General features: G+C 42.0%; 1 pseudogene; it reads right to left on the minus strand.

Annotated features, from left to right (window-relative positions):
• Window positions 1-6,658: 6,658 nt before the first annotated feature.
• On the minus strand, window positions 6,659-8,624 carry LOC122789864 (annotated as a pseudogene).
• Window positions 8,625-12,452: the final 3,828 nt, after the last annotated feature.

Consider the following 12,452-nt stretch of genomic DNA (forward strand, 5'->3'; position numbering starts at 1 on the left):
AGACTTTGAGCTAGAATATGGCTGAGTCGGAGCCGAGGTTCGGCTCCGAACCCACAGGTAAGAATGTAAGGCAAGATGGACTACATACATCGAATGTTATGGTGAGTACATAACTTCTTGTTTTGCTTGAGGTTTTCTCATGACAGTACATCATCCTGATTTGTCAAGCATTTGTCCCTAAGACTCTCTGTAATCATCTCTGCTCCTTGTCTATCTACCTAGAGAACCAGTGTCTTAAGCTGTTGGCACAGGGTGCAATGGTGGAATCATCCTGACCTGAGGGTCAGCTGTTTGCCAAGAAGAAGACCAAAAAAGTTAGGTCAGATTTGGCTGCTGTACTGCCTCCCCTGGATGTCTCTCTCAAGGCTGGTGAAAGCCCAGCAGAACATCCAGTTATTCTGATGGATTCTTCGGCCACTACCGCTTTGGAGGCTAGCATGGATCTGGCTTCCCACAGGTTCTCAGAGGCTCTGCAGGTGTCCGTTATGGATGTTGAGGAGGAACTGCATTTGATCATATCTGAAGGACTGAAGGGTATTCCACAGATTCTTGTAGGGGAGGAGATTCCCACTGCGTTGATTGTCATCAAGGGTCTGAACCTCCTAAGATCTTTTGGCTGCTGTCCCTTTGAAAAAGTAGTAGAAAACAAAATGTATTTTCCCTGCTCCTAAGGATCCTCAGTGTGAATGCTAAGATTTTATACAGGGGCTGTTTAATGCACTCATGGCCTTGAAGCCTCTCCCAGGGAGTTTCTGTTCCTGCCTCCCCCCTTGGTCTTCTACTCCTCTTAAGATGCCTAGGGAATAGGACGCTTCTGATGATGACTTGGACTATGGAGAAGAGTCTTTGACTTATTCCTCTCAGATTCCTTCTCCATTAGAATATGGTTCTGAGGAGGAGGAAGAGGAGGACTCCATTAGTCCAGATTCTCTCTTTGAAGAACTTTCCTTTGGGGATAATGTATCTCGTATGATAGAATTTTTTAAATGGGAGTGTACCCAGGTTTCTGTTGTTCAGAAGAGGTATCATGAACTCCTCCAGATGGAGTCTGCTAAGCCTTCTGCAGTTCCCCCGTCCTTGCTGCCTTTTTAGAAACTTTTTCAGCAGCTTCTCAGGCTCCTGATTTTCAGCCCCAGTCCCGTAAAAAACTGATAGGCTTTATAAGGTTCTTGATGATTGTAAGTTTCTTTACAAGTGTCCTTCTGCTCACCACTCTTGTTGTCTCTGTTCCTTCTGACAAATCTTCCTAACTGTTGCCTTCCACTGAATTACTTGATTCTGACAAGGACACTAGGGCCATGGAAAGGTAGGGCAAAAAGGTGTATACTGCTGCTAAATTGGCCTTTCAGACTATTAGCTACCAGACCCATATGACCAGGTGCATTTTAGCTCTTCCATCTCAGGCTTTCCAGGTTATTTCTGACCTTCTAAAATTCTGATGGAAAGCTTTGGTTCTCTCTTTGTTGGGCTCCTCTTCTCAAGTGGCCTGTCATTCTATTAAGTGTAGTTATGATGCAGCTAATGCTGCTTCTAGAACTACTGCCTTTGATTCTATGTTACAATGTTATTCTTGGCTTCATCTCCAACCTTTGCCTGATAATATTAAGGCTAAATTGATGAATGCTCTTCTTGACAATAAACTTCTCTTTGGTTTTACAGCTACTGAGATTTTTACATCTCTGCAGGAAAAAGGCGAGGCTTTGCAGGAACCGAAACATTTTTGTTTTCCATGGTCCCATATTTCAGAGGAATAAACCTGCATTTGTACATAGACAGTTTCAGCCTCCACCCAAAGTAAAAAGTGTTCTAGAAGGGCTCCTCCTGCTAAGTTTACTCATACTCCTATTACTCAGAAGCCTCCTTTCCAGACAAGTCAAGTTCTGTCTGACTACCTTATTCCCTCCCTCCTAAGTCAGGTTTATCTCTTCATCGTTCCCTGTCTCTTCACAATTGGTTAAGGATAATTCAGGATTCTTGGCTTCTCTCTATCATTCATCAAGGGTATTACATGGTGTGGACATCCCTTCCTGCTTTTCTAGGCATTCCTCAACCTTCTGAGGAACAATTTACCTTTTCCCAGATGTATTAAAGAGCATTTTGTCTCAAGGTACCATCCAAGCAGTTTCTGCTCCTCAAAGGGGGAATGAGTTTTATTCCAGAATGTTTCTGATTCCCAGAAAAAAAGGCACCTGCAGGGCCATTCTGAATCTTTCTCAGCTGAACACCATTCTGAAGGTTCCTTCTTTTCAAATGCTGTTCCTTTAGACACTATTTCCTCTTCTTGTACCTCAGGTTCCTAGTCTGTCTGGAGCTCAAGCATACCTATCTTCACTTCCCTATTCATCCCACTTTCAGGAAATGCTTGCATTCCTGTGTTTCTCTCTTGCATTTTCAGTTATCTGCTTTGCCCTTTGTCCTCTCTACTGCCCCAAGGGTCTTCACCAAATGCCTTGCTCCTGTGACTGCCTTTTGCAGGATGAGGGAGTTACAGATTTTTCCTTACCTGGACAACCTGCTCATTCAGGCTTCCTTCCCAGAGAGCCTGCTTCAGCACCTTCCCTATGCTATTTGCCTCTTGCAAAGCCAAGACTTTACATTAAATTTCCTCTTCCTGACTCTTTCTTTGGATCATATATTTTTTTTTGGGTGCAGGTTCCAGATCATTCCCAAGTTGGCATCTCTGCTGCCTCCCAAGGATTTATCTCTGCCTTTTTTCAATTTCTTCTTCCTTAGGTATTAGTTTCTAAGGGCTCTGAGGTACATGGCTTCCATCATTCCTATGCTTCCTCTAGCTAGGCTTCATATGAGAAAACTACAGTGGTTTGTAAAGTCCAGTATGGCTTCACCATTTTTATCCTTTGGCCTTTCTAGTTCCTCTTCTTCCATGCCTCAAGCCAGAGTTTTATTGGTGGATTAGTCAACTGTCTGTCAACACAGGGCTTCCTTTTCAGCCCCATGTCCCCTCTCAGGAACTTTTTCAGATGCCTCAGATGTGGGGTGGGGTGCTTCTTTTGGCCCTCTAAAGGTTCAGGGCCTTTGGTCCCTTTGTCAGAGGATGAACCATATCAACAACAAGGAGATGAGAGCTCTCTTTCTTGCTCGTCAGTCCTTCCATACTGTGTTCCTTCCAGGGCGTCTCAGAATATTTACTGACAATACCACAGTGATGTGCTGCATCAATACGCAAGGGGAGGATATGGTCTTACCACGTGCTGAGTAGCTCTTTAGGCTTGGGATCTGGCTGTCCAGTATCAGGTGACTCTTCAGGGTATTTATATTCTTTCAGAACATAACCTTGTGGCTGACTGTCTGAGCAGGTCCACAACACAGACTCATAAGTTGATGCTTCACAGAGATGTGTTTCTGGACATTGTCCAACAGTGGTGTACTCCTCGGGTAGATTTGCCTACCCTCTGAACAGACATCTTTCTCTCTTTTGTATCAGAGTCCCATGTCCTCTGGCATAGAAGGTGGACCCCTCTCTTTTTCTTGGAAGGGGATGTTTATTTCTCCCCTTCCTCTCATACTGAGAGTCCTGCTCAGAATGGAACAGGTCTCTCCCAAAATCTTGTTGGTGACTCCTTTTGGCCCAGACAGCATTGTTTCCCTCTTCTTCTATACCTGGCCAAAGGCAATCACCACACGTTACCTCACAAGGTGAAGCTACTCACATAAGACAAGGTGTCTCTCTTCTAGCCTCACTTATATGTTCATAGGAGGTTACTCGGCTTGTGGCCCCAAAGCCTTTACAAGCTTAGCCATGTTAATACCAAGTAGTTTTTTCCACTCTTCAACTGACACTGTAGGTGATAGGATTTTGATCCCTTTTAGGCATGTTTTTTCTGAAGTCTTGCTTTGGGGTCTCCAGGAGGCCATGAAACCTATGACCAGGAAATCTTATTTATCCAAATGTTAGTGATTTTTTTGTCTGGTGTTTTGCTCATAACCAGGATCCACTTTCTGTGGAAGTTCCTTTGGTTTTCTCTTATTTTTGTGAATTGCTCCATGCTGGGTTGGCATACTCTTCAGTTAAAGCTCACCTTTCAACTATTTCTGCTTGTCTACCTTTGATTCATCCTTTTTGGTTTCTAAGTTTGAGGTCCAACAATTTCTTAAGGATGTCCTTCATATTATGCCTCCCTGGAAGCCTAGTCATCCTTCCTCAGACCTTAATTTAGTTCTTGAAATAAATGACTCGGGCTCCTTTTGAGCCTGCAGCTTCAGCTTCCTTACAGCACTGTACTTGAGAGACTGTTCTTTTGGCCGTTACTTCAGCTAATAGGGTGTCTGATCTTCAAGCCCTTTTGGCTGTTCCTCCTTTCTTAGTTTTTCATAGTGACAGGGTGACTCTGTACTAATCCTTCTTTTATGCCCAAGGTGTTTAATGAGCTGTCTCTAAATCAGTCTATTAATTTGCCCACTTTTTCCCCTTCTCTGCAGTCTGCTAGTGAGAAGGCTTTTCATATCTTGGATTTACATAGACAACTGATATTATTTTGATAAGACTAAAGCCATTGGTAAATCTGAGCAAATTTTTATTTCCTTTCATCCTACATTTATTTATATTTATTTATATTTATTTATCACATTTGTTTACCGGGAAAGTCCACTGGGCCTGAGAAGAGCCCAATTTCAGTGGAGGTTCGGAGAGAAAAGCTCCAAATATAGTTACATACAGATAAAGTCAACACAATAAGTACAGTATATAATACAGTAGTAGCACATAAAATAAAGCATAATTATGTGGAAAATGTTAAAATAACATATAATTATTTGATGAAATGGAGGAGAGTTATTGCTGCTTAGGTGCCTATGATAGTAAAAAAAGTGTGTAAGTTTAAGTGAGATGTTAGTAGAGAGATAATTGAGCATGGGATAGAGGAAAAGAGAGTGAAGCAGGAGGTTAAAGTGGGGAATTGCAGACAGTAGTGACAGCAGAAGGAGTAGATTTGAAAAAGGAAGGGGGTGGTCTGGTCATAATGTGAAAAAGATCAAGAATTCTGAGAAAAGGTTAGGTTTTGGGGTAATATGTAGGGGTACAGGTACATCTTTAGGTTTGACTGTTTCTAAGAAAATAATTTCTTCTTGGATCTCTAAGGCCATTTTATTTTGTTACTCTTTTCATGGGAAAAGCCTTTCTACTTCTGTAAAGGCTCATTATATTGGGGCTGTGGCTTCTTCTGGTGCTTTATTTCAAGGGATTGGATACCAGTTCCATCCTTCAAGCAGCTACTTGGTCTTATATGCATGCTTTTACTAAACATTAAAAGCTGGATGTGGTTTCCAGGACTAGCGCCATATTTGCCAGGGCTATCCTGCATGGCTTTCTTGAGGGTTCTGCTGGGCCTTCCTCCTCCCAAGTTTCCTCTTGAGCTTTTGTACTTTCCCTTGAGTAAGGAACACTGCAACAGTGCTATGGAAGGACATAGTACAATTGTGTAAAATCTTACCATAACAGTAGATGTCCTCCTTTCCTTCACTGTTGCTGGATTCACTCCCTCCCTTCTCCCCCTTTTCTTTACTCCTTTTTCTTTTTTCCTTCTGGATGCATGTTCCTCCTTTGCTCCTTGGACTGTTGTTCCTCCTGGGGCTGTTCACTTATGAGGTAGGTATGTCCATATGGCACCTTTATGCCCAACACAGTGAGCAGGAAGCATACGTCTGATATATGACATCCTTAAAATCCTAAGGCTTTGGTGTGCAGGACGGACATTGAGCTACCCTTGGCAGAGGATCCCTTGAGTGAGGAATACTACAACAATGAAGGAAAGGACATCTACTATTATGGTAAGATTTTACACAACTGTAATTTCTTGCTGTCATTTATTTTAATCATGTGCTGTAATTAATCTGACAACCTGAACAGTCAAGTGAAGGAACAGTGTAATTCTTGCAACTTGCATTGACGTTACATAATGTGCAGCATCACTGACCCCTGTGAGTATCACCAACTGCTCCTACGCAGACAGTGTGTACTAATTGTGTGGGGGATACAGTGTCAGTGTCAGTTTAGCATAAGACAATGGCTGGCATTACATTTCCCACAGTACATTACATGCAAAGCATAGAGGAAGACACAAGGTGTGCAAGTCTGAAACGAGAAGACAACTGAATTTGTAGAAAACACGTAAACCATGCAGTATATCCTGGAGCAGTGTTTTGATATCTTAGACCCCAAGTCTCTCCAATGAGGGAAAAAAGTTTTAGATGATTGACCCTGTTAAGATCAATCATTCCTCAGTTTCCTGTTACCAGGAGCATGTCAGGTTGTTGTAAATTTTTTATATATATATATATATATATATATATATATATATATATATATATATATATAGTTTAAAATTGATGCACACCTCCAGCATCAGAGATCATTCTGCTGTCAAATCGCACAACTAATTCCAGTGTATGGTGGGTATGGAATTTATCAGTAAAGACAGGCTCATGTTTGTGCTGGTTGGGAGAGCCATCACTGAAGACTTGCCTGGAGCAAATGGCATCCATAAGCCTTTACATTGTAGAAATAAAGCCACCATGAAAGATTTCAGTGAATTGAAACCAGGTTGTGGTGGGGAAGAGTTTAATCACTTACTGCCACTCCTGTCTGATGCAAATTTAATTCTGGCATAAAATGGGATTGTCTTTAAAATATAAGCCTTTTTCAGTATTCATGAAAGAAAGGCAACAGCTCCTCACTGTTGTTGCCTGGAATGTCAGAAGGTCCAAAGTAGGAGAGCAATTTATCAGTGCTGTCAGTTCAGGAAGGAGGTCAATGGCTTGTTCTGTCACCTTCTTTTCAGGCTGTGCTATTAAGGTTAAGAAAGGCTGGATGGAATCTTCTTATGGCATATTCCTCCTGCAGCTACTAGTTGTATTTGTTGCCTCTGTTGTTGCAGTGGACACTGTTGATGTAGAGGTTGTTTAGACTGACTAACCAGAGGAGCACCATGAAAGCCCTGCTGCATTGCACCATTCTTTGTGGTCAAGCCTTCCAGACTGTCGTATATGACCTAACATGGAAGATGCAAGGGTATGTCTGGAGTTAAAAATCTACTGGGAATGTCTGAATGATAGGACATTAGGGAAGTCCTGGCATTATAAGGAGACAAGCTGTCAGGAAAGCTGCATTTTCCTGGATGACTGGAGTTTTGGTCCATATAGTCAGTGCTATTGCCTCCCCCTGGTCCCAGTGCAGCTATCATCTCCATGATGTCCTGCATGACAATGTGAATTGGACTTATGGTTCAACATCTCTTCAGTACTGGTCCAACAGGCACTTCTTTGATGTGGATATCAAGTTTTACAGGAACTGAATTCCAGCCACATGTTGGTTCTGTGGTGATCTCTTCATGTTCAGAGTTGTGGATGTAAATCAGGATTCATAATATGTACTGGTCTACTTCTAATCCCTCTCGCAAAGCTGTTTTTTTTTTTTTTTTTGCTTTGTTTTTTGTTCTTTGCATACAAGACACCTCCAAGTTCCTCCTTCACAGTTCAGCTAAAGGTATGATTCTAGATTAAAACACTGTATGTGACTGCATTCATGACCTCTGGCAGTGAGCTGTATTCTTTAGAATGTGATAGGACATTTCAGTGACACTCATAGCAGTCTGCTCCACTCCATCTTCACCATTCATTCCAGCAGTATTTGGTATTGTTCTACTACTGAAGTTAATTTTTATTTTTAAGATGCAGTGATTAGCAGGTAATAATTACTTTTAATTAATCCTTGAAGTACTGAACAAAAATTTGGTCTGTGGACTAACTGCAGAACAAACAGGTGTGAACAACAGCAAGTAGTGACAGTTATCTGAATGATGTTTTTCCCTTGCTGATACATGTTTCAGGTAGAGGGGCTTGTGGGAAGTTTTGTTATCACCTCATTCAATAGTCAGAGGTGTTGTGTTGACACTGACTTGAACTGATGCTGGTCAGTTGGGTTTTATTTGCTTGTCTTCATAATGGCAGCACTTGAACTGATGTTCCAAGTCCAGTCTTACAATAAGAGTGTTATACATGGAGTTCCCTAACTGAAAGACATGGTTTCTGATAGCCAGATTGTGATGCCGGTGGAACGGCTCCAAAATTACACCATCTCATACAGGAAATGTCAGTCACAATTCATTGCAATGGCTGCCTGATGGAGAAGGCTGAAGAGATGCCACATTAGGTTTGATATCTGGCAAGAAAGGAGACTTCACATCCTGACCCGAAGACAAGTAGGATGGAACTGTACTTCCTGGTGTCATAGTAGATGTGGGTTTACCTGGTATGGAAGAACTAGGGTAGCCAGGCATTGGCATTCCAGGCCAGTTCATATTCTGCTAGACATTGGCATCAAAACTACCTCTGGTGAAAGAAGTGTTCTGTCCATTAAATTGGTCAGTGGCATTCTAATAATTTTCTGTTGATCCCAAGGGAGGAAGTTTCTGGTTCATACCTTCTGTACTGGCATTCTGTGTGACAGGTAGGATGGGAATGGTGCAAAATGCTGAATTGTGGATGGATACTGACCATCATACTGAGGTCAGGACCATAGTGGTGGTTGGCAGGTTAACACGCACTTTATGCTGTGTCTTGGAATCTGTTGGAGTTGTAGTGGCCCCAGGATAGCCATGCTGTGGCATTCATTATGTATCATAGTGTGTATTCTTGGAGGTTAGGAGGAGTTCATTCACACAGGTTCATAGGTTGGTACTAGGCTATCAGCCTTAGGGCCTATGCAAGCCTAGCCATAACAATTCCCTGGATATTTCTTCCCACAATATTTACTTCTCCAGGCCCCTGCTAGCAGGGCAACTGACATGATCCCCGGGGTGAATTTCCTATCTCCCATCCAATCATGAAGGTTCCTTTTGAAGAGGGCCTATGAGATGCTCTGCTTGATATGTATGGACAATCTATTCCAGAGTATGGGGAGTCTCTGGGTCAGGAACCTATCCCTCCAGCATGTTTTGTTCATTGTGATGACAAGGTTTAGATCCCTGGAGCATGTGGCTCTGAGGGATTGGGATTTCTTTAAGTGGAGCATGTCCAACAGCTCAGGGTTTGACACGGCCTTGTATGTTAAGCAGAGATTGCCTCTGAGTAGACGATATGCCACAGAGTATAGCTGGAGTTTTTTTAGACGGTCAGTATATGGCATCTGCTTTAGGCCTGTGATTCTTTTAGTGAGGTATTTCTGTGGACTTTCCAGCTGTTGCAGATGTCTTGTGAGGTACATACCAAACAGGGCATTATACTCTCTAATGGGTCTAATGAGGGATGAGTACAGTGGGACAATGACCTCCTTTTTTCTGGATGAAAAGCCCTTAGTGATGAGGTGTGCCACATAGAAGGATTTCCTGACTGTTGTGGCAATGTGGTTATCGAAAATGAGACCACTGTCCACCTGTGTCCCTAAGTCTCTCATCACACTTTCAATGTTTAGTGTCCTGCCACCTATGTGGTAATTCATGGGTACATGTTTTTTCCAAAGAGGATAACTATACATTTCTTGGCATTAAGCTTGAGCCCATGGCTCTGGCACCAGGCATCTGTTTCAGTAAGGCCCTTTTGTAGAATATCCACATAATTTGAGGATTCAATAATGGCTCCCAGTTTGCAGTCATCTGCAAACTTTGTTAGCCAGAGTCCCTTAATGTTGGCCTGTACTTCTGAGAAGTAGATGCCAAACAAGAGTGGTCCCAGAACTGAACCCTGAGGTACTCCACTTGTCACTTGTCTGGAGCTGTATTTGGAGTTGGCTACTTTTACTGTCTGGGTTCTGTCAGTAAGCCAGTTAGCAACCCATCGAGTGACGTAGGGATTTATGCCCAGCTTAGTAAGTTTATCTATGTTTCCAGAGTGGGGGATGGTGTCAAAGGCCTTGGCGAGGTCCATATAGGCTGCGTGGACTGCCTTACCCTCGTCCACAGCTCTGGAGACTGATTCGAAGAAGTCAGTTAGATTCAGGAGACAAGATCGGCCCTTCACAAACCCAAACTGGGTGGGGTACAGTGTTTGAAGGTTGCCAGTGTCTTTGTTTATAAGTTTCATGATAATGCGTTCCATGCCCTTGCAAATCAGGCTTGTCAGACTGATGGGATGGTAGTTCTCGGGCTCCAAGGTGGATCCTTCCTTGTGGAGCGGGATAACTGTAGCTGTGCGCCACTCAGTGGGCACGAAGCCTGAGGTGAGGCTATGAATAAACATGACACTTAGGTGAGGTGCCAGTTCATTTTGTAGTTCATGTAGTACACAGCCTGGGATGTCATCTGGTCCCATGGATGCTGTATTCTTAGCTTTGGAGAGTGTGGTTTCTACCTGTGTGGCCATGATTATCGGAATTTGGCAATCTTTTAGTATTGAGATGGGCCCTTTAGGGGGTGAGAGTGGGGTGAAGTTGGCACTAAATCGATCTGCCAGGATATTGGCAATATCCTTGGGATCAGTATATTTAATGCTATTCTGTTGTAACTCAGAGCAGATCTGGGCATTGCCATTTAGATTCTTGACATAACTATAGAATGCCTTGTGGTTGTCTTTGGAATCTTTGGCAATTTTATTTTCATAACTAGCTTTTGAGGATTTTATGAGGGATCTCAGCTTCTTACTGGGATTTTCCTCTTTTTTGCAACAGTTTCTTCCTTCTGTTGTATAGTTTGTTTATAGCAGGGGACCACTAGATTGGCTTCTTTTTTTTGGAGAAGAGCATCTTGGTTCTATTTGGGATGGCATGATTCATTCACAAGTGGATGTGCTCATACAGTGCCTTAGTGTAGGGTTCTGCAGTCGAACTTCCAGATCCCGTCTCCGTGGGTGTTGTGAAGTTTGCACTTCTGACTTCAGTAGCTTGAAGTTGGTTTTGAAGACGTTTTTTAAGGAGGTTTCCTTACTGGGGGGTGGGGGTGGGGGAGGGATGTGGATGTCAAGGGTGATTTGCTTATGGTCAGACCTGACCAATGAGGGGGGTGACCACTGGTGTGTAGCATCTATCTCCCATGTTGGTAATGACCAGGTCTAGGATATTGGAGCCCCTGGTGGGACAATGGATTAGTTGATCCAGGGCATTGGAATTTAGGAATTCCAAGAACCGTTGGGAAAAGGAGTTAGTACCCGAGTAGTTTTCCCAATTAATGGCAGGGTAGTTCCCAGTATTAGGGTGTTTGGTTGTATCTTAATATTTTCCAGTATGTTTAGAAAGGTGTAGTGAGAATCTTGGGGTGTGGTTGGGGATCTGTAGCAAGCTACAATTTGGATTGCAGTCTTACCTAGTGTTAGTTGCACCTGGAGAATTTCAGATGCATTGTGTTAGGCAACTAGCCTGGAGGTGTGAATATCCTTGGTGAATATGGACACTCCTCCACCTTTAGTGTTTCGGTCCTGGTATTGTGGCTGAAAAGTGTGGTAAGAATTGTAGCCTGGTATTGCAGGGGTGCTCTCTGGAGCCTTGAACCAGGTCTCAGTTACTGCACATATATCGATGTTCTCCATTTTTAGGAGTGCCTCTAGAGAGTGCATTTTGCGGTTTAGACTTCTAGCATTGAGTAACATTACCTTCAGATTTTGCCTGCTTCTATCTGTTACGGTGGTTTGGAGACATCCCTGTGGGTTCCATCTCTTCACCTATGCCTGAATAAAAAGCAATGTCACAAAAGTGTGCACCAAAATAAATCCGACCTTCATAACATTCAGTTATATAAATCAATTAATGTTTACCAACAAAAACTAAAAACTTTTGGAAAATAAATTGGTAGGTGAGTGCTTTATTATCTCAAACAAACTGTGTAGACATAACACTTTAAGTCTCTTGTATATAAAAAAATAAAACCAAAACTGTTTAAAAGTCTGTCTAAAATGAATCAAAAAGCTATTGGTTATCAGGATTAAACCATGAGATGAGATTGGCTGAGCATTTGATTGGATCTCATCACAAGAAAAGCTCTTTAATTGGTTCTAGAAAAATGTTAGTTGATTGGTGCTATATACGCAAGACTAAAATCTTATTGACTGAAAATAAGAAAACCGTAGCTAGTCTATATGGTACATTAAAATGAATGTGAATGGTCATATTTAACAAACAAAAATAAATACGTCAAAATACGTGATACAAACATTGGAGAGAATGAGAAACATGTTGAAAAAGTGTAATATAAAAAGCTGTTATCTAAATAATAAAATGTATAGATACAGAGCAACAGCTGAAGCCAGCTATCATAAAAGAGGTGTAAAAAGAAAGAAAAATATATAAATAAGAAAAAACCCTCAAACTGTTTAAAACACTGTAAGTGTAGTGAAAAACTGCTAAATGAAAAAACGGGTAAAGCTAAAGGGAAGCAAGAAAATAATAAATGAGATGGGAGGGGAGGCTTAACCAGTGGTAAAAATGGGGATGCCTAAAAAGTTTTTCTGTAATTGGAAAGTTTATAAAATGGTGCCCAAAATAAACCAATAAGGGAGGAAATAAGTAATAA

This window comes from Protopterus annectens, chromosome 15.part0 (assembly GCF_019279795.1).
Source record: "Protopterus annectens isolate FY-2018-M chromosome 15.part0, PAN1.0, whole genome shotgun sequence".
Classification (NCBI taxonomy): domain Eukaryota; kingdom Metazoa; phylum Chordata; order Ceratodontiformes; family Protopteridae; genus Protopterus; species Protopterus annectens.